Source organism: Thalassophryne amazonica, chromosome 6 (genome assembly GCF_902500255.1).
Source record: "Thalassophryne amazonica chromosome 6, fThaAma1.1, whole genome shotgun sequence".
NCBI classification, from domain to species: domain Eukaryota; kingdom Metazoa; phylum Chordata; class Actinopteri; order Batrachoidiformes; family Batrachoididae; genus Thalassophryne; species Thalassophryne amazonica.
Window position 1 is genome coordinate 25433198 of NC_047108.1, and position 23808 is coordinate 25457005.

The 23808-nt window shown below is 42.6% G+C and overlaps 1 protein-coding gene and 1 long non-coding RNA gene across 2 annotated transcripts in view; one reads left to right on the top strand and one right to left on the bottom strand.

Annotated features, from left to right (window-relative positions):
* Positions 1–23808, bottom strand: part of cfap74 (cilia and flagella associated protein 74) — a 434220-nt gene that overhangs the window by 168388 nt on the left and 242024 nt on the right.
* On the top strand, positions 1805–23244 carry LOC117511974. Its single transcript, XR_004561167.1, has 3 exons — positions 1805–1819; positions 15424–15430; positions 22943–23244. It is a non-coding gene; the product is annotated as an uncharacterized LOC117511974 (long non-coding RNA).

Sequence of the window (23808 nt, forward strand, 5' to 3'; positions counted from 1 at the left end):
CCCAGGCGTGTGCACATAGCAGCAAACACATCCGACTCAAAGTTCCTTCCTTGGTCACTGTGAATGACCTCTGCTATCCCAAACCTGGTAAACATGCCCTCCACCAGGGCATCTGTAATAGTCTCTGCCCCCTGATCTGGTATGACATACACATCTGGCCATTTCGTGAAATAGTCCATGGCCGCCAGCACGTAGCAGTTCCCTTTATCTGTGCGAGGGAATGGGCCCATTGTGTCCACTGCCACCCTCTCCATTGGGGCTCCCACTGCCAGTTGGTGGAGCTAGGCACAAAACTGATCAGGTTGACCTTTGTGTGCAGTGCAGAGGTCACAGCGATAGCAAAAGTCCTCAACATCCTTCCTAAGCTGACCCAAGTACAACCCTTGCCGGAGTCAATAGAGGGTTTTTGAGACTCAAAAGTGTCCTGCCCCGTAGGTCCATGAGAGGCTTTGAGCACCGACTCGCTCAGTGCCCTAGGGACCACCACCTGGCACCTTACTTCCCCCGTGGCTGGCTCCTTCCAGGCTCTCTGAAGCACTCCAACTTTCACCTGGAGAGCCCCAAGCTTTTCAAACAGTCCTTTAGTGGCAGGTGAGTACCCAATAACCTCATTCCACTGTTTTTTTTTTTTTTACCTGATTCCACCTACTGCAGCACAGGTTACAGATCCACATCCTGTTCCTGCTGCACTCATCCAGGTGATTCAACAACCTGCACCTTTCTGCAGACCAGCCTGTCCCCATCCTGTGTGGGGCCCCGCTCCTCCTTCCCTCTGAGCTCCTTCTCCCGGACCTCTCTCTTGTCACAATATCAGCAGCTGTTAGAGGCACAGGGGCGCCGGGACATGGCATCAGCATTGGCATGGCCGGCTCAAGCCCTGTACTCCAACTGAAAGATGTATGGCACCAGTTCTTCCAGCCAGCGTACTATCTGTCCTTTTGGCTCCTTGAAAGATATTAACCACTGGTGGGTTGAATGATCAGTTCAGACAGTGTCCATCAAAAATCACCATCATTCGTCTGCAGGCGGAACAGGAGTGCAACTATACAAGAGAAGCCATGCAAAAACCGCCGACCAATGGTAGGACATCAGCCCAATGAAGCTCTTCAGCTCACGCAGGTTAGTGGGGACCAGCCAATCCCTCATGGCCCACACTTTATCCTCCAAAGTGCCTATGCCCTTTCCGCTGACTCTGTGTCCCAAAAACTCCAACTCTTTCATCATGAAGCAACACTTGTCAGGGTGGAGCTTCAGATCTGCTGCTGCTAGCTTCTGTAGAACCTGCCACAGGGCCCCTAAAGAGTGCCTGGAAGTAATTTCTATGGACCAGGATATCATCTAAGTAGACAAGACATTCCTGTTGAGGGATGTCAGCCAACACCTTTTCCATTAGTCTTTCAAACATGGCCGGTGCATTGCCCAAGCAAAAGCACAGGACTCAAAACTGCCACAAACCTCTGCCGGTACAGAAAGCAGTCTTTCGGTCTGGCTTCAGGGCTTCAGGGTACCTGCCAATACCCGCTGTGTAGAGCCAATGAGGAGAACCAGGACGAGCCAGACACCAAGTCCAGGGACTCGTCAATGCGGGGCAGTGGGTATGAGTCTTCCTTGGTCACACTGTTTAGTGGCCTGTAGGTGAAACAGAGCCTCATCTTTGAGATATTCTTCTTATTGACCATCACAACCCCCAAGGCCCATGGGCTGTCAGATGACTCGATGATGACAGCTTTCAGCGGACACCTGGTGTGCCATGGCAAGGCGTGCTGTCCTAGGTGTGTAAGGGCCACTTCCTTCTCCGTCAGGGCAAAAATATCCTTGGGTTCTCACAACACCTGCCACAGCTTTTCCTCCTATCTGGTTTCCAACTGATCACTGTTACGTTTCTATACCCCTCTTACTGCTGCCAATCTGTTCACCTCACCTGCTTGGGCCTGCTGATCTCGGTCAGGGGGCTGTATCTCAATTGGGGCATGGGGGGTGGGGAACAAGGGTGTAGGAGGAGGAGCTTGGAGCAGGGAGTCCCTCCCATATTGTGCCTCTGTTGCTCTTGAGGTTGGTGTGTGTGGTCTTGGGGTCTATATTGGGTGCACCATGCACCGGCATGGAAGGCCAGTGTGTTTTTCCCCAAGATCTAACACACAACGGGCGGCCCAGAAAAAGTCCAGTCCTAATATGCAGGGGTCCTACACTGCTGCAACCCACACCTTACAGTCTGGTGACAGACCCCCCCACTTGTATAGCCACCACCCATCTTCCCAACATAGGGGCTAGTTCGCCAGTCACTGTGCATATTTTCACCACAGTAGGTTCCAACTGTGTCCCTACTGGGACCACATCAGGTCTCATCAGTGTTGTGCTGGAGCTTGTGTCAACAAGGGATATGCATGGAGCCCCGCCAGGGTGATAGAGACATGACAAAAATCTCCGACATGAGTTCAACCCACCACCCTCGCCAATTCAACAGTGTCATCTACTTCTCGGGGAAGTCGAACCCTGTTTTCTGGTCCATGTTGCTGGACTCCATCCCCTGGATACAAGTCATGGTGGGATGCAGGGGTAGGGGTGTGCAACGTCTCTTCTACATAGACCCTTGGGCATTCCCTGAGCGCCAGCCTCCTTGGGGCACCACGCACTTATATGGCCAGCCTGGGCACACACCCAACAAACAGAAGGGACTCAGCGATGATGGTTGCGGCTGTGTGGTGATTGCAGTGCCACAGTGCAGATAAGTTGAGTCAACTCGGCAGCCCAAGCTGGCTTCTCTTGAGCTGGGCCCTCGTGTGTCCCCATTCTCACGCCTGGGCTGTCCCCAACATGGACGCTCTCTGCAGTCCCTCCTATGACCTCCCTCTCCAAGGCTATCTCCAGTGCTTCCTGCAGAGTGCCGGAGTGTGCCAATTAAGTCTGTAAGCGCAGCTCTCTTGGAGATATATGTGGAAGAATTGATCTCTGGCCAGCTCGCTTTGCACTTCAGCAGGCATGTGGGTGTATGCTCTTCTTGACAGAGTTTTAATGTCATTAAGCTAATGCGTGGAGCAGCTCTCCGGCCTGTCTCTGCCTGTTTGACAGCTCTGAATGCAGAACAACAGACTGACTGCATTGTCCAAAATGCCGCTGCAGGGCCCCAACTAAAGCCCCATAGTCACCTCTTTCACCTGGGCTAAGGAGCAGCAAGCATGTTAAAGCATCATCTGTCAGACACAGAGCCAGCTGGAGTGCTTTATTGTCCTCCGACCAGTCTGCAGCCCATGCCAACAATTCAAATTGGGAGTGGAAGGCCTCCCAGTCGGCCCTACCAGAGTATTTTGGTGTTTTCACTTGAAGTTGGTTACACTGGGCTCCGCCATGTTTGATTGCATCCAGCTCTGTGTCATTTTGATGGGCGTTCTCGCTCCTGCACACTCCCCCGCTGTGCTCAACGAGCTGAAGTTGGTATCAGCAGCTAGCCTCCTGGCTGTTCATCTCAGATGGGCCAAGTGCTCTGAAGAATGGCTCAGTGTCACACCCCGTTGCACCCTCATAAATGCTGTCCATCACCTCATCTTTGACTCCCGGCAGAGAGTCAGTGTTCACCCGCTGTGCCACCAACGAGGCAAGTTAGCTGGGTCCAAGCTAGCCGTGGGTAACCACTATCGGCAGCAAAGCTCCGGTGGTTTACTTCTGATACCAATGTAACATCCGAGGCAATTTTGGAAAGATGAAGAGGAGTTTCAACAGACGGTTCTTTATTCTGCAGCGAAAAAATGGTTACTGTTGGCCGTAACCACGCCAACAACACCGCACGCTCATCTTTCTTTTTTCCACACTCGCTACTCCCCCTCCCTCCTTTGATGCACCAGACAACCAATAAAAACAGAGAACACTGAGCAGATAAAACACAATAATGCGAACATTACTGCAGGGTCGCGACAATACATTCACCTCTGTATGTTTATATTGATGTTGCTTAATAAACTTAATCAATCAATCATAAACAATATTTTATGTACATTTTAAAGGCGTCTGCAGCAGGGCATGCGTGTGTGCATTCATGAGCTTTTGACAAGAGTGTAAGTTAGCTTTGAGTTAGAGAGTTAGCGTGGAAAAAATATAATATATATAAATATAAAAACAACAACAACAAAAACAAAATCACGTGTACATAAGTATTCACAGCCTTTGCCATGAAGCTCAAAATTGAGCTCAGGTGCATCCTGTTCCACTGATCATCCTTAAGATGTTTCTACAGGTTAACTGGAGCCTACCTGGAGAAAATTCAGTTGATTGAACATGATTTGGAAAGACACACACCTGTCTACATATAAGGTTCCACAGTTGATCATGCATGTCAGAGCACAAGCCAAGCATGAAGTCAAAGGAATTGTCTGTAGACCTCCAAGACAGGATTGTCTTGAGGTACAAATCTGGGGAAGGGTACAGAAACATTTCTACTGCTTTGAAGCGCCAAATGAGTCAGCCCAGTCTCACGTTTTTTTTCGTGCTCCCATCACAAAATGAGTCAAATTTTCATGACGTGGTTTTTTAAACTCACTATTACTAACCCTACTCCTACCCCCAACCCTAACCTTAACCATAACCTAACCCTACTCCTTCCCCCAACCCTAACCACAACCACCCCGACCCCCACTCCGCTTCACTTCTAATTTCGTGCAGCCATCACGGAATGAATGAGAATGAATTTGTGCTGCCGTGACAAAAATGAGGTGCTTTTCGTCACAATATCACGAACCAATAGATTAATGTATATTTTGTGCTGCTGAATCACAACTTGCCATGAGACCAGGTTGAAATGAGCACAGTAGTCTCCATCATTTGCAAATAGAAGAAGTTTGAATCCACTATGATGCTTCCAAGAGCTGGCCACCCATCTTTGCGATTGGGGGAGAAGTGGTTTAGTCAGGGAGGTGACTAAGAACCTGATGGTCACTCTGTCTCTCTCTGAGTTCCAGCATTCCTCTGTGGAGAGAGGAGAACCTTCCAGAAGGACAACCATCTCTGCAGCAATCCTCTAATCAGTCCTGTATGGTAGAGTGGCCAAACGGAAGTCACTCCTTAATAAAAGGCACATGGCAGCCCACGCGGAGTTTGCCAAAAGGCACCTGAAGGACTCAGACCATGAGAGACAAAATTCTCTGGTCTGATGAGACAAAGATTAAACTCTTTAGCATGAATGCCAGGCATCATGTTTGGACGATGTCCTACAGTGAAGCATGGTGGTGGCAGCATCATGCTGTGAGGATGTATTTCAGTGGCAGGAACTGGGAGACTAGTCAGAATTGAATGAAAGATGAATCCAGCAATGTATAGAGACATCCTGGATGTAAACCTGCTAAAGAGCGCTCTTGACCTCATTTTTCAGCAGGACAATAACCCTAAGCACAAAGCCAAGATATCAAAGGAGTGGCTTCAGGACAACTTCGTGAATGTCCTTGAGTGGTCCAGCCAGAGCCCAGACCTGAATCTGATTGAACATCTCCGAAGAAATCTGAAAATGGCTGTGCACCGACGCTCCCCATCCAACCTGGTGGAGCTTTAGAGGTGCTGCAAAGAGGAATGTGCAAAACTGCCCAAGATAGGTGCCCCAAGCTTGTGGCATCATATTCAAGAAGACTTGAGACTGTAATTGCTGCCAAAGGTGCATCAACAAAGTAAAGTAACTGAATACTTATGTACATGTGATTCCTTAGTTTTTTTATCTTTCATAAATTTGGGAAAATTTCAAAATAACTTTTTTCATGTTGTCATTATGTGGTGTTGTGAGTAGAATTTTGAGGGAAAAATTAATTTACTCCATTTTGTAATACGGCTGTAACATAAGAAAATGTGGAAAAAGTGAAGCGCAGTGAATACATTCCTGATGCAATGTAATCACATGACTAGTGATGTCTATTAGGTGGACAGATTCTCCAAATATAATATTTTGAGGACAGTGAGAGGTTTTTTTTTTATGTGCATCTCATACAAACAGCAGAAGTGAAACCCAGGGGAGGTGATGGTCTGGTGGTTAAGCATTGGGTTGAGACCAGAGGATCCTCGGTTCAATTTCCAGCCTGACCGTAAAATCACTAAGGGCCCATGGGCAAGGTCCTTAATCCCCTAGTTGCTCCCTGTGTGTAGTGGGCACCTTCCATGGCAGCACCCTGACATCGGGTTGAATGTGAGGTACTGATGTGAAAGTGCTTTGAGCGTCTGATACAGATGGAAAAGCGCTATATAAATGCAGTCCATTTACCATTTATTTACCAGCACAGTGTGAGAATGGTCTTCAAAACATGAAACTAACCATGGATTTTATCCTTTCCTTTCATGTGGCTATGAGAAAAATTTTAAAGAGTGTTTCTGCTCCCGAAAGCATTGAACCGGCCGTGTGTGTTGTTTGCGCCATGGCGTTGTGCCATGCTAAGCTAAGCTGCTACAAGCAGGATACTGGCAAGCCTCACTGAGGAAGCCACTTCTGTCATCACGGAGTCCAACAGAAAGGTGACAATGAGTGGCCACTTTTAACAGGGCAGTGGTGTTGTGGACCATCTCCCAGCTCTTTGAGTTATTGGCTAAACTGAACTATACCGATGTCTAAGCTAATCGCACTGGTAGCGGTAGCCCCAGTGTCAGTGACACTGGATCCGCAGGCTGACAAAGGGTTTTTTTTTCTGTGGAGCACCACACAACAGAACAATAATTCTACATGACTTTGTGTTTGTACAAAGCACGAGTGAAATCAGAGACACCACTTTCAGAGTATGTAATCATTATTATTCACTCTTGTTGTTTTGTTTTGTTTTTTCTGAATACACTGCAGGTTACAAACACGCAAGATGGACATTTGTTGGTCACAAAATATGAGAATTTGATTTGAAAGCCAAATTAAAACCATATTAAAACCATAATACATTTGGAGACAAAAACAGCCCAGACTGACTGTGTGTATCGATGTCATAAAGTCATTAAGTGAACACAAGTGATTTTCAGGCAGGTAATACTCAGCACCTGAGATTACATCACTTTTACGGCTAAAAAATAGCTCTGAGTCTGTGTGCATTTTTCATACACTTTATGGCTAATTTTACTTTTATCAGCTACATCAAAAATTGCACAAGTTAATGAGTTGGCAGCAATGATTCATAATCTGGCATATAAATTTTTAAAAGACAGTGATGACTGGAGTGTGGCCAGGAATTGAACCCATGAACTTCTCGCTTTGAGGCAACAGTGCTAACCACTATGCCACTGTGCTGTCATGCTTGTATTATCAATGTCAAAATGTCTTTTAATTGTTGTGAGAAGCAATGGCAACATTACAAAGTGGAAATTGCATTAGCGTCCCAACATTTTTGGAATGTATTACAGCCATGAAACCTGCATCTGACCAGTGCCCCATCAAGGGAGAATTGTAGCGTCTTGTCCATTTCACACAAAAAAATATGGGGATAAGCTCCTGCATATATAACATTCTTCTCTTTGCATTATTACTTTATAATTCTCAAAAATGCCAAAAACTGGGAGCTCACTTTGTAAATTAACAGTCTGCAATCAAGGATTCAAAAGAGCCTGTCAGCCGCCATCTATAAACCATCCAGAAAATTTGGACACTTTGAGTAGCAAAGCACCATGTTTATACCACTAGTATACCATATCCTGGCAAGTCCAAACATGGGCCGGCATACCCCAGACTGCACACTACATTTGTCGCACAGCAGAGATTGTGCATTACTTTATTCTGCCGGTGTCTAAGGGATAAAATAAATATAAGCCACCTCAACTACTTCATTAAAAAATAAATGGCGAAAAAAAACAACTGTGTGACTCTTGCAGAAGTATGTTTACAACAGTATCTGTGACTTAGTTCATAATGAGTCAATTTAGACAGATCACCTCAAAGTGCATATCCTACACTGTGATTTTCTTCAATGCTTGAATTTATCTTCTTTTCTCAGACCTTTTAAGTTTTGTCATAGTCTCTGCAAAATGTAGTGGGCACACTCACACACACTCATCTTCAATCGCTTAGTCCAATTAAGGGTTGCGGGGGGCTGGAGCCTATCCCAGCAGTCATAGAGCGCGAGGCGGGGTACACCTAGGACAGGATGCCAGTCTGTCACAGGGCCACAAACAGACAAACAAACACAGTCACACCCACACGCATACCTACGGACAATTTAAAGATTCCAATCCACCAACCCCGCATGTCTTTGGATGTGGGAAAACCGGAGCACCCGGAGGAAACCCACGCAAACACGGGGAGAGCATGCAAACTCCACACAGACACGCCACAGGCGGGAATTGAACCCATGACTTTCTCGCTGTGAGGCAACAGTGCTAACCACTAAGCCACCGTGCTGCCCAATGTGGTGGGCATTATAATGTAAAACCCTCTTCTTCATTGAAATTATTCCAAAACCGTGTATCATCTGCAAATGTCTCCACAATTTCCCTTTCTTTTTTTTGTTTAAACATTAAAATAATGTTTAAATTTCTCCAAAACAGGAAGACAATATTTCATTCTTTTGTGGGTTCAGCATGTGAATACACAACCCAAAAATATACCCAGACAGGTCCCTCAGTGGTTTTAAGTGCAGTAAAATTACATGGCTCATGAAACATTTTGATCACCATCATAAAAAGGAGTCAGGTATAAACAAGTTGATTTTAACAGTAGGTGCTGCATAGGCCCTGAGATCCAGTGCACCAGAGTGCTCATCCTCAGATTCTGAAGCGTGAAAGAGATGAGACATGAAGTGTCCTGTTCAAGGATGCTGACCAGGATTCAAACCCAGGTCTACATATTTGTAGCGCCACTCTTCATTGCGCTATCTGCACTGCGACTTTAACATTCACCAGAATAAACTGAACCCATTGACATTTACCAAAGGAAAAACTAAATATTTTTATTTTCATTGTTTGAAATATTATTGCCAGTAATGCACCCTGCGTAACAACTGAATATTTGGAATAAAAGGCCACAATGGCCGGCACAAACCGTTCAAGTAGCCCTGTTGTTCTGCCTGCTAACAGAATCACTGCTGGAAAGTGACCCTTGAATTAGCTTGGCAGCCCAGAATGGAAAAGCTTGGTGGGACGTCCTCATGCCCATATGCTGTACAGAAATTTGTAGCTGAATGAGATTTCATATTCATTAGAGTCCTGCACAGATTTACTTTCTCTATGCACTAGATTAGTTAGGTAGGTAGTAATTCATGTTGTCCATCTTTAATGACATGTCTGGGATTAGCGGAATAACCCGTAGAATGGAACAGGTTCTTCTAAGTCTGTGGTGATGCACTGTGGATGCATAGTGCATCTGGAAAGTATTTACAGTGTCTCAGAAGATCTAATTTTGTCCCCATGTAAGACCTGAAATGGCTTCAGTGATCTGACAGAAACACATCAGTTACATTCGTACATTCCATTTGGCCATCTGTCTGAAAAACACCATAGATGCAGTAAATGTGAAAGAGTTTCTTATTCAAAAGATAATGAATTGTGATTGTTCCTTCTTTTTCTGGCAATAGCAAAACCAATATATTTTAAATATATTCATCTTACATGTGTTTTGTAGTTCCCTTCCTCATAAGTAATTATGAAAAGGATTACAATAGAGTTTAAGAGGTTTAGGGATTTTTCACTGTAGGGAAAAAAGATTTAAAAAATACAGCACATGAAGCATATCTGAATTATTTCATTAAAAAAAAAAACCCTATTAAGTATATTTTCAGGGTCCTACGAGAGTGTAAACCAAAAACCTTTCGGCCAAGGAACCCAGTTCCAATGATTTCATCAGTTTGGCGAAATGACAACCGAAATGACATCAGACAGAAGTCAAGTAAAAAACAAATAAACAAACTGAAAATAACCTTATCTGGTAAGTGTAAAAATGCTACAACAATAATAAAGTATGAACAGGAAATATTTTCTGGTGGTGCAATTTGCTTCAGATACTGTTAAGACCCAAGATACATTTAGAGGAAATGACAAATGTTGCTGTGTCAGCCTGAGCATTTTGACTGTCAAAACGTCTGCACTGACCTGTCTAAACTGGCTATAAAAGTGATGATTTAGGTAGTCTAGCTTTCCACCCCTAGTATGTACATACTGTACCTTCTTGCTGCCCTTGAAGACAGGCTTTAATGTAAACACGCCTCTGTAATGATAGCAGTGTAAAATAATATGAATTATTTTGACTTTTTATTAAATGTGACCAAATAAAAAGGTAAAATACAAACACAATCAAATTTCCACCCCCAATTTTCAGTCCACTGCAAAGTCAGGCAGGTTTGTTTCTACAAGAATAAAAATGACACAGTCAGTGTCACTTCTAATAGCACCATTCCTCTTAGCTCAGCCCCAGCATTTGAATACCTGCCTTTGACTATATGAAAGCTTTGTTATTATTGTTCAATATCTTTGGACATTTTATCAAGTATTCTAATTGGACAAAACTGGTTCAATTGTATTTATTTTGAAAAGTTTGTACTCAAAAATTTTGAGCAATAACAATGCACTGGGGCAGCACGGCGGCTTAGTGGTTAACACTGTTGCCTCACAACAAGAAGGTCATGGGTACGATTCCCACCTGACCTTTCTGTGTAAAGTTTGCATGTTCTCCCCGTGTTTGTGTGGGTTTCTGTGTGTTTTGTGTGGGTGCTCCGGCTTCCTCCCACATTCAATAACATGCAGGTTAGGTGAATTGGAAACTGTAAATTGTCTGTAGGTGTGTGCACGGGTTTGACTGTGTTTTTCTTCTATGTGGCCATGCGACAGACTGGCGTCCTGTCCAGGGTGTACCCCACCTCACGCTCTGTGGCTGCTGGGATTGGCTTCAGCCCCCGCGACCCTTAACTGGAATAAGCAGTTGAAGATGAATGAATGAATGAACAATGCACTGTAGAATTGCATGTAAGAAAAGCTGCGGGATGGATGAAGACAAATAAGAGAGGGATGAAGGAGAAAGAGTGGAGGATGCAGGCAGGCTGAATTCCTGATGTGCAAGAAGGAAAAGCACACACCCTGTGAGAACAGAGACACCTGTACTCTATGTGAGTCTCCTCAGAGTCTGGAGACGTGTGTGTGTGTGTGTGTGTGTGTGAGAGAGAGAGCGAGAGAGAGAGAGAGACAGAGAGAGAAATTCTAAAGAATATTTTGAAAACTAGCCACAGACTCTGGTTTGGAGGACTTGGTCATGACTTTTGAGATGACATGGTGCCACAGCATCCAACAGAGCCAAACCATAATTAGATCAAACCTTGACAGTATTGAAGTCAAGTCAATCTGTGTGGAGGTGCTGCTTGAGAAATCCTGGCACCCATCTCAACTTGGTGTAAGAAGTGCTTTTGAGGACCAGCATAAAAGTTCTTCTTGAGCTACCAAAGAAACTTTCTAAACGGTTAGTAGAATGATGAGAAGAAAGGATTTGCCCCTCTATGGAAAGAAAACAGTGATCACATTGACTGCAACAACTACAGGGGTATTATACTGCTCTCTGTGCTGAGCAAGGTACTTGGAAGGGTCATTCTAAACAGGATTCAATCCCAGTTACTTGTTGCACAGTCACCAGAACAGTCTGGCCTGAAGCTCAAAAAGTCAACCACTGACTGTATCTGTGGTATTCCAGTACTCTTTGAATGCAACTGTGAATATCAGCAGTGCTTCTTTGCAGTCTATATTGACTTTTACAAAGTGTTTTTTATTCAGTTGACAGGACTGCTGCTCTGCTGTGGAAATGATATAAAACTATGGCAAAAATATTAGCAATTACCTTTGCTTTCATTCTTAATTTTTGTTTTCAGTTCAGTCTCGTGGACCCTATGAGGTGCTATGGGCCGCACAGAATGTATGTGTGTGGTGGATCCACCATGTGAGGCTAACTGACTTACAGTGCTTTTTCAATATGAGAAATACAATATACTGGAATTTAGACCCGGTTCTGGCTGGCCCATGTCACAAACGCTTTCTGTTGACTGGTTCTGATACAAATGCACCAGCTCTGCGCCTGACCACACCTCATTCTAAGGCCAACAAACCCATAAGAGCACAAGTATATTTGGTCATAATGTCTGGTATATATATATGAAAGCAATAACTTCTGCATGTGGACACTAGAGAATGATGCTTCCATTGTTCTGTGCCCTCCTTTTATGCTGGGTGGAAGATCAGGCTCAAAATAGGACAGATTCCTCTCTCTGTAACCTTTTGATTTTGCTGCCAAACTTCTCATAGATGCAGACGAAAAAGCATAATCCCCTAATGCAGCAGTCACATTTCCCATCTTGTTCTACCAAAAGCTAATTAGTTAACTCAGCTGTGTTCAGCCAATTAAGAGCTGGTAGACACCAGGCCTATCCCATGAGGTGTTTGTAGAGCAGGGAGAGATGGTAAATATTCCACTCAGAGGCCCCTGAGAGTGGGCGGCACTGTGGCGTCTTAGTTAGCACTGTTGAATCACACAGGACCCAGGACCACACAGGACCCTTTGCATGTTCTCCCAGTGTATGTGTGGGTTCCTGCTGGGTGCTTTGGCTTCCTCCCACTTTCAAAGATATGCAGGTCAGGCAAACTGGTGACTCTAAATTGACCATACCATGGTTCCTGTGTTTGTGGTTGTCTGTTGTTCCTTTGTCCCTCACCGCCTGACCTCATCAGTGGAGCTGCTCACTAAGAACACCTCCTTCTCATCGTCCTGGCAGTATATTAGTCTTGGCCTTTCAAATCGTCACTGACAGAGTATTTCTGCCAGCAGTGTGGTAGTTTCACCTCTGCACATTGTGAGTTCTTATGTACATGGTGTTCTGGGGGGGTTCTTCACCATTTTAGAATACAGCCTCCGTCAACTCCACTGGCAACACCCTGGCCTCAGCAGTCCAGTTCCTGGCTCACCTCCTCCCGTGCCTTGATCTTCAACTCACAGTCCCTCTGTGTAAATAAACCCTGTTCACTTTTTACTTTGCTGCCTTTTTGCAACTGGCTTCATTTTTTTGCCTTCCTGTTCATAACAACGTGAGTATGAATGAGTTTATCTCTGGCTGTGTTCCAGCCAGAGATAAACTGGCTGTGTCTCATGAAACTCTTCAGGCTTCAGCCGTTCAGACACAGCAGAGGCTAGAAGCAACCATTCTGAAATGAGACGATCAAGCCCACAAAGCATTTTTAATTTGTGTCATGAGCTTTTCCCACCCCTACCCTCTGTTGTATGGCAATCTTGATGCTATGGTCACATTAGCTACAACAGAAACAAACACTTAGCTTTGTTGATTGGTGTTTGGTGGTGTTTGATTGGTGTTCCTGGGGCATGCACACAAACATCTCTGTAAGATGTCTCGCAAATCATTTCAGAGGTGTTATCTGGTTACAATAACACTGTTTTTAGTTTTGGAGTATAATATAATCTTGGAGTATAATACGTGCCATGGGATTAATATACATGCTGTTGAATTAAACTGCACAGTTTTTGGTACCTTCCAGGAGTAAGTGAGGTCATGCCAGACTTTTCCATTGCAAATGGGGAGGTCCACGGAATGAACTCGGTGGTGAAGACGAGGGAATATATCTAAAAATGATTCTAACATGACAAGTATGATCAAATGAAGTAGTAATGTGTTAAAATTAAGAGTTGATTAGAAGATGTATTTTACGAATAAGTGAAATGAATGATTATATGTTGTTTTTCATAAAGAGTGCAGAGTCAGAGAAAAAGAGGAAGTGAAGAAGATGTTGCAAGTGGGGCAAGAAAAACTGATGTGAAACAATTGACCAAATGATTAAGATGTTGGTAAAATATGAAATGAATAATAAGGAATGAGAATGTTTGTATATGATCATATGAATTGTTTTTATGTGAAAGAGAGTTGTAATGAAATGATTGAATATGATTGATGTGATTCTAAAGAAATGATTTAAAAGAACGAATTCTCAGAAAAGCTGAAGTGTTAACAGAAAAGAGGAACTTGAGAAATAAGTTACTGGTAGGGGCTGCGGAGATTTCCAGTAAAACAGAAGGAGAAGGGAGGAGGTTTTGAGTCAACAGCGTCCCCATGGTAACCAAGATCATCTGAGGACGACTAGAGTCAAGAACATATATAACCTGTTGAAACACCAGAAAACGGGGTTATTCTTCCAGGGAGAGGTGCTGTTGGCACTACTCCCCTGCTACGAGGAGATCACAAGACTTGACCATCTTGTGAGCATCAATTGGAATCGTGGAGTGAGAGGATTGGAGCTGTGCAGAGTCGTTTGAGAGAGTTCAACTCCCACTCAGGCTGTCCAGTTACGGAGTAGCAGAACGATGGAGGATAACCACTGGCCTTAAGTCTGAGTGGGGAATGTTCAACGATTTCTCTCTCAAGGAATATCACAGCATACCAGAATTGATTAGATCAACTTGTGGTTGATTGAAGATGGAATAATATCTTATGTGGATTAACTTTGCTGAAGGATTACAATATCACACAAGGATCCTGGTCAGCCAACAACTAATAGCTGATGAAGAGGAAATCAAGTTCATCGAGCTGGGGACCTTGACCTCGAAAACCTTCCTCCCTCACTCCCAGGAAAATTTGTTAAGAAATCAATCCAGTCCCAGTCAAAGTAAGATCAGTCAGAATTATTTAATTAAAAAAATCTCTGCCAATCATTATTCTAATTATATTTGAATTACTGTTGTGAAATTATCACCATATAATCTATGTTGATTATGTTATCGGCACGGCACTTGCAAAACCTGCAATAAAATTCCAAGCATGTAGTTAAAGTGTTATGGCTCGGACATTGGATTATTGATGCTTCTTAAGGTGTGAAAGTTAAGTTTATTAGGTGTACAACATCAAAAGGCTCTAAAAGGTTATTCTGGTTTTTTAAATGAAAATAACACATCCTGGGGACTCGCTGTATGAGTCACTAAATTTAAAATCTAGCAACATTCCAAGAGCCCTGATCCATAAGAGGAGAGCTGCCGTTAACGGGCGTGGCCGGTTTGTATCCTGGTTCCTGAGAAGGCTATTCGACCGGGGTGCGAGATCAGCTTCAGCGGGGTGGACGTCCGGATGGAGGCAGTGAGCAGCTAGACGAATCTCCTCCCACCAGCTTGAACAACCTTTGTGCAGCCCTGCCGGGTAATACCCGTGGAGACGGACCCCAGAGACGGAGAGCTGGTTTTACACAAACACACTCATCGGAGGGTGACCGTGTGCCGTGTATCTAAAAGCAGGATCTGACAGGCTACATAGAGGAATGAGTGAGAGAGAGAGAGAGAGAGAGAGAGAGAGAGTAGAGGGGAAGAGGAGTGCAAAGTACAGAAATGGAGAGTTATGGAGAGAGTGTGAAAAGCAAGGAAAGGCAAGTATAGTTGAGTACAGAGGTGAAAGGCCAAGAAAAAGTAATGTGAGTGGGTGCAGACAGAACAGAAGCACAAGAGAGGAACAGTGAGATACCAAGGGAGGGGGTGGTACCTGTAGCACCATGTCAGCAGCAGTAACAGGAACGTGGTGCGCCAATCCTCTTTTTAATCACAGATTCATTCAGGCAGATTACTAACACTTTATCAGTTTTCACTCTTACGATGCCCCCAGTGACTTCTGCATTGCAATGTAATATTTAACGAGAGATCTGTGGGTAAAGCACACAAAATGACACCCCATACTCTCTGCCACACGAGTTGCTTGTATGTATTACTTATCCGTAAGAGCAAACTGTTGAGGATGAAATATCTGAACCAACAAACTGGTCAATCTACTATATGTACATGTAATTGGCGCTGAAATATGACTGAGGAAAAACCAACAACAAAAGTCCAGTTATCCAGAGTAATTTTTTCTTCATGCACATGTGTTAGCATAGTGAGTCCTTTCAATGGAATCCACAAAATGGTTAAAGAAAAATTTGTGCTTGCAAGACACATGGATCGAGGGACAGACAGACAAGCTGATTCCAATATACCCCCTCCCCATTTGTGTTATCAGAGGGTATAAATATTCCATTGTTACCTCTTATTATTTTCTCAGCTATCTATATGTAAAGTTGTTCGACTCTGAGGAAAAAACAAAACAGGACATGACTGCCCACGCTGAATTTTTGCAAACTAAAACGCCTCTCATGTTTGCACTGCCCGCACTCTTAGCATTCAGGCTGCCTCTCCATCTAAATACAGACTCTTGTTCATCTACAGGCAGGAGCAACATGTCCTTCAAAGTCATTAGGAACCATTATCAGATGCCTTCATCGCTCTCAACTCAAGTGTCACAGCAGCTCAAATAAGGGAATAAAAGCAGAAGTTTGCTGCTGACAGTCTGAATTGTTGTCATTTGTTGTGTTTGACTTCAAAGATTTTAACAATAACAACACTATAAATGTTGTGATGTGTATGTTGAGTCTAGTTTGATGGAATAAATACTTGGTATAGGCTCAGGCAAAAGTACAATTACTGTAGCTCAATCAACAATGCAGTTTCCTAATACTCACTGTAAACTAGAGCGCTTGGTGAAACTCAGCTGCACCTGCATTAATGCTAAATGTCCAACAGGTAGAGCTATTGCTCCATTTCAAGAACCTTGGGTATTGGCTGCTGTAGGACACCACCAACAATGACCAATCTGTTGCTTATTAGTCAATGTTCACATGTTCCTTGTTTATGCAATATTTACGTCCGCCAAAGACATAATAAAATCATCGACATTTATTTATCTGTCTGTCTGTCTTTTAGCAGGATTACGCAAAACTACTGCATGGATTTTGACAAAACATTTTTTTTACCACAGATAGATATTAGACCATGTGGACCAAATGGAAGACTCCATTTACAGTTTTTCTCAATTGCTAAAACACTAAACTCTACTGTCTGAACCAAATGCTCAGTTGGCTGAACCCACTGATTGAATCAGTCACTCTTTTGACAAAGCCATAAGTACTTTTCACCTGTTTAGACACAACTTGCCAACACATTTTCATTGTGATGCACCTGTGTTGCATAATTTCCTTGTAAGGTGTGGATGTATGGGTATGTGGATGTAGTATGTTGCACATTTTATGTGGATGTAGTATGGTTTGTTTTTTTTTTTTTTTTTTTTTGTGATGTGCCGGTATGCAGGCTGCTGAAATTAATTGCCCCTGGTGGGATGAATAAAGTTGTCTAAGTCTAAGTCTAATGGTAGGCACAGGTGGAAAAAGTTAGTTAAAGCATAGGTGTCACTGGTTCAACACAACTCAAAATTGATCACACTTGTGGCCAGTGTGAGGGAACATATATAAACCAGTTCAGAAAGCACTGGTTTGTGAGGCACTACAATGGATAGAAATCTGAGAGGAGGAGTTCATGCGAGAGGTGGTCGAAGTGGTCAGCGAAGACAAAGAACAGTAACACATCCACAAATGCATAAAAAAATCTGTGCCTGTGTATCTGTGTGTCTGTGAAAATCGGGCCAGTCGATTGGATGTGTTCTTTCATGTGACTTTTGCTACAGCTCTGCCGCATTAGATCTGTAAATGCGTACAGCAATTTGTGTACGTGTGAAGACTTGCCAGACCGCGCAGGCACCAATGACATCGCTCATCGCTGTCGTTTTAAGCCTGGCTGGTCTCTCAAAGAGCTCAAAATACACATTTGCAAATACTTTTCCTACAATAATAGCCTTATAAATGTCCAAAAGACAAATATTGGGCTGGAAAAGACTAGACAATTTTCCAAGTCAATGATGCAACAGTGTGTCATTTATGCTGGTCACACATCATAAAAAACACACCGCTTTGTTTCAGCCCCTGAGACCATCCACCAGTCACAGACGGGGATTCACACAGTTTAATTTGTTGCATTGTTGCATGTATGGCTTTCACTTTGCATGGTAGAGTTTTAACTTACACTTGTAGATGTAGCGACGAACTGTGTTAACTGACAATGGTTTTCTGAAGTGTTCCTGAGCCCACGCGGTAAGATCCTTTACTCAATGATGTCGGTTTTTAATGCAGTGCCACCCGAAGGATCAAAGGTCATTCAATGTTGGTTTTCGGCCTTGCCGCTTACATGTAGAAAGTTCTCTAGATTCTCTGAATCTTCTGATTATATTATGGACTGTAGATGATGGAATCTCCAAATTCCTTGCATTTGAATGTTGACAAACATTGTTCTTTAACTGTTGATCTATTTTTTCATGCAGTTGTTCACAAAGCGGTGATCCTCGCCGCATCTTTGCTTGTGAATGTCTGAGCCTTTTTTGGGATGCTCCTTTTATACCCAATCATGACACTCACCTATTTCCAATTTGGTGTTCTTTGAGAGCATTCATCAACTTTCACAGTCTTTTGTTGCGCCATCCCAACTTTTTTGAAACGTATTGCAGACATCCATTTCAAAATGAAAACAAGAAAAGCAGAAGAAATACTAAGGTGATCGCCAGCCACTAGCCCTAAGCTTCACTAAAAGACCCAGAATTTAGGTAAAGTTGAGGCCGCAACATGCTCCGTTTACTAATAAAATGAATTAAAAGAGTGGTTGTCCATTCGGCTGCTCCCGTTTTTGAGTTCTGGGTCGCCACAAAAAGCGTAAAACAAAACTGTACCAGTACACTCGACATACGAAAGGGAAATAAGTGCGTCTTAAGTCTGGACTTGAAAGTCTCCACAGAATCTGACTGTTTTATTGATGCAGGGAGATCATTCCACAGAACAGGGGCACAATAAGAGAAAGCTCTGTGACCCGCAGACTTCTTATTCACTCTCGGGACACAAAGTAGTCCTGCACCCTGAGAACGTAAAGCCCGGGCCAGTACATAATGTTTAATTAGGTCAGCTAGGTAGGGAGGTGCCAGTCCATGAAAAATTTTATAGGTTAATCACAGAACCTTAAAATCTGATCTCACTAGGACAGGAAGCCAGTGAAGGGATGCCAAAATGGGTGTAATGTGGTTGTACTTTCTGCTTCATGTCAAAAGTCTGGCTGCAGCATTTTGAACCAATTGGAGAGCCCTAATGCTAGCCTGCGTTAAACCAGAAAATAGAACATTGCAGTAGTCCAATCTAGAAGAGATGAACGCATGGATCAGGGTCTCAGCATCAGCCATAGACAGGATGGGACGAATCTTCGCTATATTTCGCAGGTGGAAGAAAGCAGTCCTAGTAATATTTCTAATGTGGAGGCCAAAGGACAACGAAGGATCAAAAATTACCCCAAGGTTCCTCACTTTGTCAGTGTGATGTATGACACTCGAGCCTAGGCTGAACATTAACTGGTCAAATTGATGCCTATGTCTCACTGGACCAAGAACCATCATTTCAGCTTATCAGACTTTAAAAGTAGGAAGTTTCTAGACATCCAACTTTTCACTGCTGCAAGGCAAAGGAACAATAAGAAAATATGTGTATTACCAACCTACAACAAGGATTTGTACCATGTTTCACGAAATTCCTCCTAGAAGTGTGAGAGGAGATGATTTCAGAACACATACCCTTTTTGGGACGGACGAACAGACAGACTGACACATCTGTCTATCTTGTACAATATTACAAAATGCATATAATCATTCTATATCAAAGATTTGTACCAAGTTACATGAAATTTCTACTAAAAATATGATTTCAGTTGATTTCAGAATGCAGGCACCAAGCATAAAACTGACAGAGTTTAGCTTTGTTAATCGTGGGCCATAACTCTGGCAAAAGGAGCCCAACTGCAACAATATAAAAATATGTGTATTACCAACCTCCCTACCAACCGAGGTAGGGAGGTGATGGTCTAGTGGTTAAGCGTTGGGCTTCAGACCAGAGAAGCCTCCGTTCAAAACCCAGACAGACCGGAAAATCACTAAGGGCCCTTGGGCAAGGTCCTTAATCCCCTAGTTGCTCCCGGTGTGTAGTGAGTACCTTGCATGGCAGCACCCTGACATTGGTGTATGAATGTGTTTGTGTGAATGGGTGAAGACGAGGCATAATTGTAAAGCGCTTTGAGCTTCTGATGCAGTTGGAAACGCGCTATATAAATGCAGTCCATTCCATTTAACCTATAACAAGGACTTGTACAAAGTATCATGAAATTACTCCTAAAAGTGTGTAGAGTTGATATCAGAACACTTATACCCTTTTTGGGATGGATGGACGGACATCGCCACAACATAATTCCCCTTTGGTCTTCAGCCAGCATGCAAATTCAGCAGAAAAATAACCGCAATGAAGAGAAGCAATCACCAAAATGGTGAGCATAACATGAGCGAAGGATGTGACATCCTCGATATCTTGATAAATAGAGGACATGATCCTGTTGGCACATTGACAAAATTACACTTTCCTGAGGACTGCTCCAGTTATACTACTACTGCTACTTATAATAATAATATTTTTTTAAAGGTTCACCAGTTGCACAAAACTGTTGAAATTTCAGGCAGCTTTGTAGCAATTATAATAGTCAGTGACTGAAACTGAAACATTTCATTTTGAAAGTAAAGGACTGGGGGTCATTTTCGGATACCAGCAGTTGATAGAACTGACACATAACAGATCATTATTTTTAATTTGCTCCATCTTATCAGACACATCACACACAGTACGTTATCAGTCTTCTTGAAACAAAAAAGTGACATTTTCCTCACTGTAAGAAGCCAAAAGACCAATGCAGAAGGCTTCCTTTAAGTCCTTCAGGCAAAGCTTCTCTCATGTCCTTTTCCTTCATGGAAAAAGTTGGGATTGTATGGAAAATACAAAAAACAATACAACAACAACAACAAGAACAAAACAAAATACAAAAAACAACAACCAAAAACCCAACAAAACCAAATAAACAACCAAAAACCCAACAAAACCCAATAAAAGCAAAACAAAAAATGCAGCTTCTCTTTATACTTACTTTGACTTCAATTTCACTGCAGGCAATATGAACCCAAGATATTTCATTTTGTGTGGTTAACTTCATTCCATTTGTTATTATACATCCATTCCTGCATTTAAGGCCTGTAACATATTCCAAAAAAATGGCACGCTGAAGCATTGATCACTTTGCAATGTTGCTGCTGTTCCTTTTTACAATACTTGACTTTTTGACATTGGGGCTAGCAAGCAATAAAGTGTTTCAGGTGTGATTTTGTCCAATTCTTCAAGCAAACACATCTTAAAGGGTCATCACTGTGATTTTCATTTCAAAATTCTCCACAGATTCACTACTGGGTACAGGTCAAGGCAGCATGTACGCCAGTCCTGTGTACATACCCCCTTCTTCCCCAGCCATGCCTTCATAATGTGTACAGAATGTGGTTTGACATTATTTTGTGAAAAATGCATGGACATCACTGAAAAGATGTCATCTTGAAGGCACTATATGCTGCTGCCTTCAAGATCAGCTTTCGTCATGTGGTGATAAGTCTGGATGGTCCTTTTCATCTTTGGTCCGGAGCACATACCTCCATTTCTTCCAGAAAAGATCTGGAATTGGTCTGACCTTGTTTTAAGTGGCATTTGTGAATGTAACTCTGTGTTCTAGTGCTTCACAAGTTTCCCAAAGTAATCCCTTGCCTTTGTTGTTATATCAGCTATTGATGAATGACTATTCTTAAAGCAGAATAGTCATTCGGAAAACACAAATGTTCAGCTTAGGCTTGCATGCTTTGTTCTTTAGGCACTGAAATCCCTCCAGATTCTTTGAATTGTTCAATGATATAATGTACTGTCGAGGGAAAAATACTTTAATCCCTTCCCATATTTGTTTAAGGTACATTGTTTTTAAATGTTTCAATCATTTTCTCACACATTTGTTGACAAACTGGAGATCCTCTGCCCACTTTTGCTCCTCAAAGACTCAGCCTCTCATGGATACTGATTTTGTACCAAATCATGATTACAGTCATCTGTTGACATTACCTGTTTGAAGTGACAAATTTATTTGTTTGTTTTTAACTCATTACTAGCTCCACATTGCCCCCTCAATGTTTTTAGAATGTGTTGCAGGTTTGAAATGCAGGAAACGGTGTATATTAAATAAAATGATTCTGACAGTACAAAAAAGTACAGTACAAAACGGGAAATATCGTGCATTCATGCTGTCTGCAATAAAACACAAGTCAAATAAAATATAAGAATCACTGTAGGGTTTTTATTTGCACTTTCCATACTGCTCCAACTTATTCTAATTTGGGGTTTAACAATTTGCTTCTTAAATTCTGTGTGTGATGTAGTAATGACAAAATATCTGGCATCAAGCTCACAAAATGGTACCCTTACACTCTGCCATACTAGTTCCTTGCATGACACATTATACAATGACAAACTCCAATTATTATTGTCTGAAGATGCCAGAACAGAATTATTTTCTTTCATGTATCGCACTGCTCTCTGTGCCAAGGAACGTGTTTGCAAGGATTATTCTTAATAGGATTCAGTTCCAACTACTTGCTGATCTGCAACTGGAAAAGTCTAGCTTCACACACAAAAAGCCAACTACTGACTGCATTTTAGCCCTGCAAATGCTCATAGAACACAAGTGTAAATATTGGCAGTGCTTCTTTGCAGCCTGCATCCAGAAAGTATTCATGGTGCTCCGCTTTTTCCACATTTTTTAATGTTATAGCCTTTGTCAAAAATGGATGAAATTCATTTTTTCCTCAAAATTCTACACACATCACCCCACAATTACAATGTGAAAAAAGTATTTTTTGAGATTTTTGCAAATTTTTAAAATTAAATAAAATGTGCACAGGTATTCACAGCCTTTGCCATCAGGTCCACCCCAGTTCCACTGATCATCCTTGAGATGTTTCTACAGCTTAATTGGAGTCTACCTGGGGTAAATTCAGTTGATTGGACATGATTTGGAAAGTCACACACCTGTCTACATATAAGGTCCGACAGTTGACAGTGTATGTCAGAGCACAAACCAAACATGTCAAATGAATTGTGTGTAGACCTCCGAGACAGGATTGTCTCAAGGCATAAATCTGGGGAAGGGTACAGAAACAGTTCTGTTGCTTTGAAGGTCTCAATGTAGGGAGGGGTTATAATTCTAAAGTTCATTTTTTTGCACAGAATTATGTTATCTATACCTATTTAGGCAATGAGTCACCATCAGTTTGTTTAAAGCTTCCAAAAACCCATATGGACGGAGCCGAAGAAGGCATCGGGATTGAAAATCGCCGAAAATATCAACAGAAATTTCATATCTTGAGAACCGTTGCACGCAGAGACTTGAAATTTGGCTCAAAATGTTCCTTGACCCCAAGTTTATATACAACTTCTATAGTAACAATAAGTCTATCTGGTGATTTTTTTCAGGAGTAACTGAGAAAAAACCTAATTTGTCCTAACAAACCTAACAAACTTGTAATGGAATGGGCTGAGGCTCAAGCAAACTTGGAGAAGGCTGGCATGACCAGTAAAGAAGCAGCAAAGGTGTCCTGTGAGAAAAGGAATTTGATCTTGAAAAGTTAGTGGCCTCGGGTGGCCCATTCACCAGGGCAAAAGGGCAAAGCATGTTGATTATTACTTGAAGAGAAAGAAGCGAAGTAACAAGGAAAAGCGGGACAGACTTTACACAGAGGTGAGGTATGCTCGGGATACAACACTGTCTCTCCCCCAAACAAGTGAACTGTTCAGACTCAAAGAAAAGTACCAAACACTTCCATTGCCAAAGCTTGCAACAAACCTGAATAAGGTGTCAACTAATGCGAGTGTGACTTGGCAGGATTTTGACACCGCTGTTGCCAAAATAACAGCTGCTGATGACCAACTGTAAATAGAATCTCTTTTAGTTTCAAGACAATATTTGCACTACTTATGTTATTTCGCTGATCACTTCGAATGCCCAAGAACATGTATAATAGAGGATGTACAATTGCTTTTGACATAAAAAACACT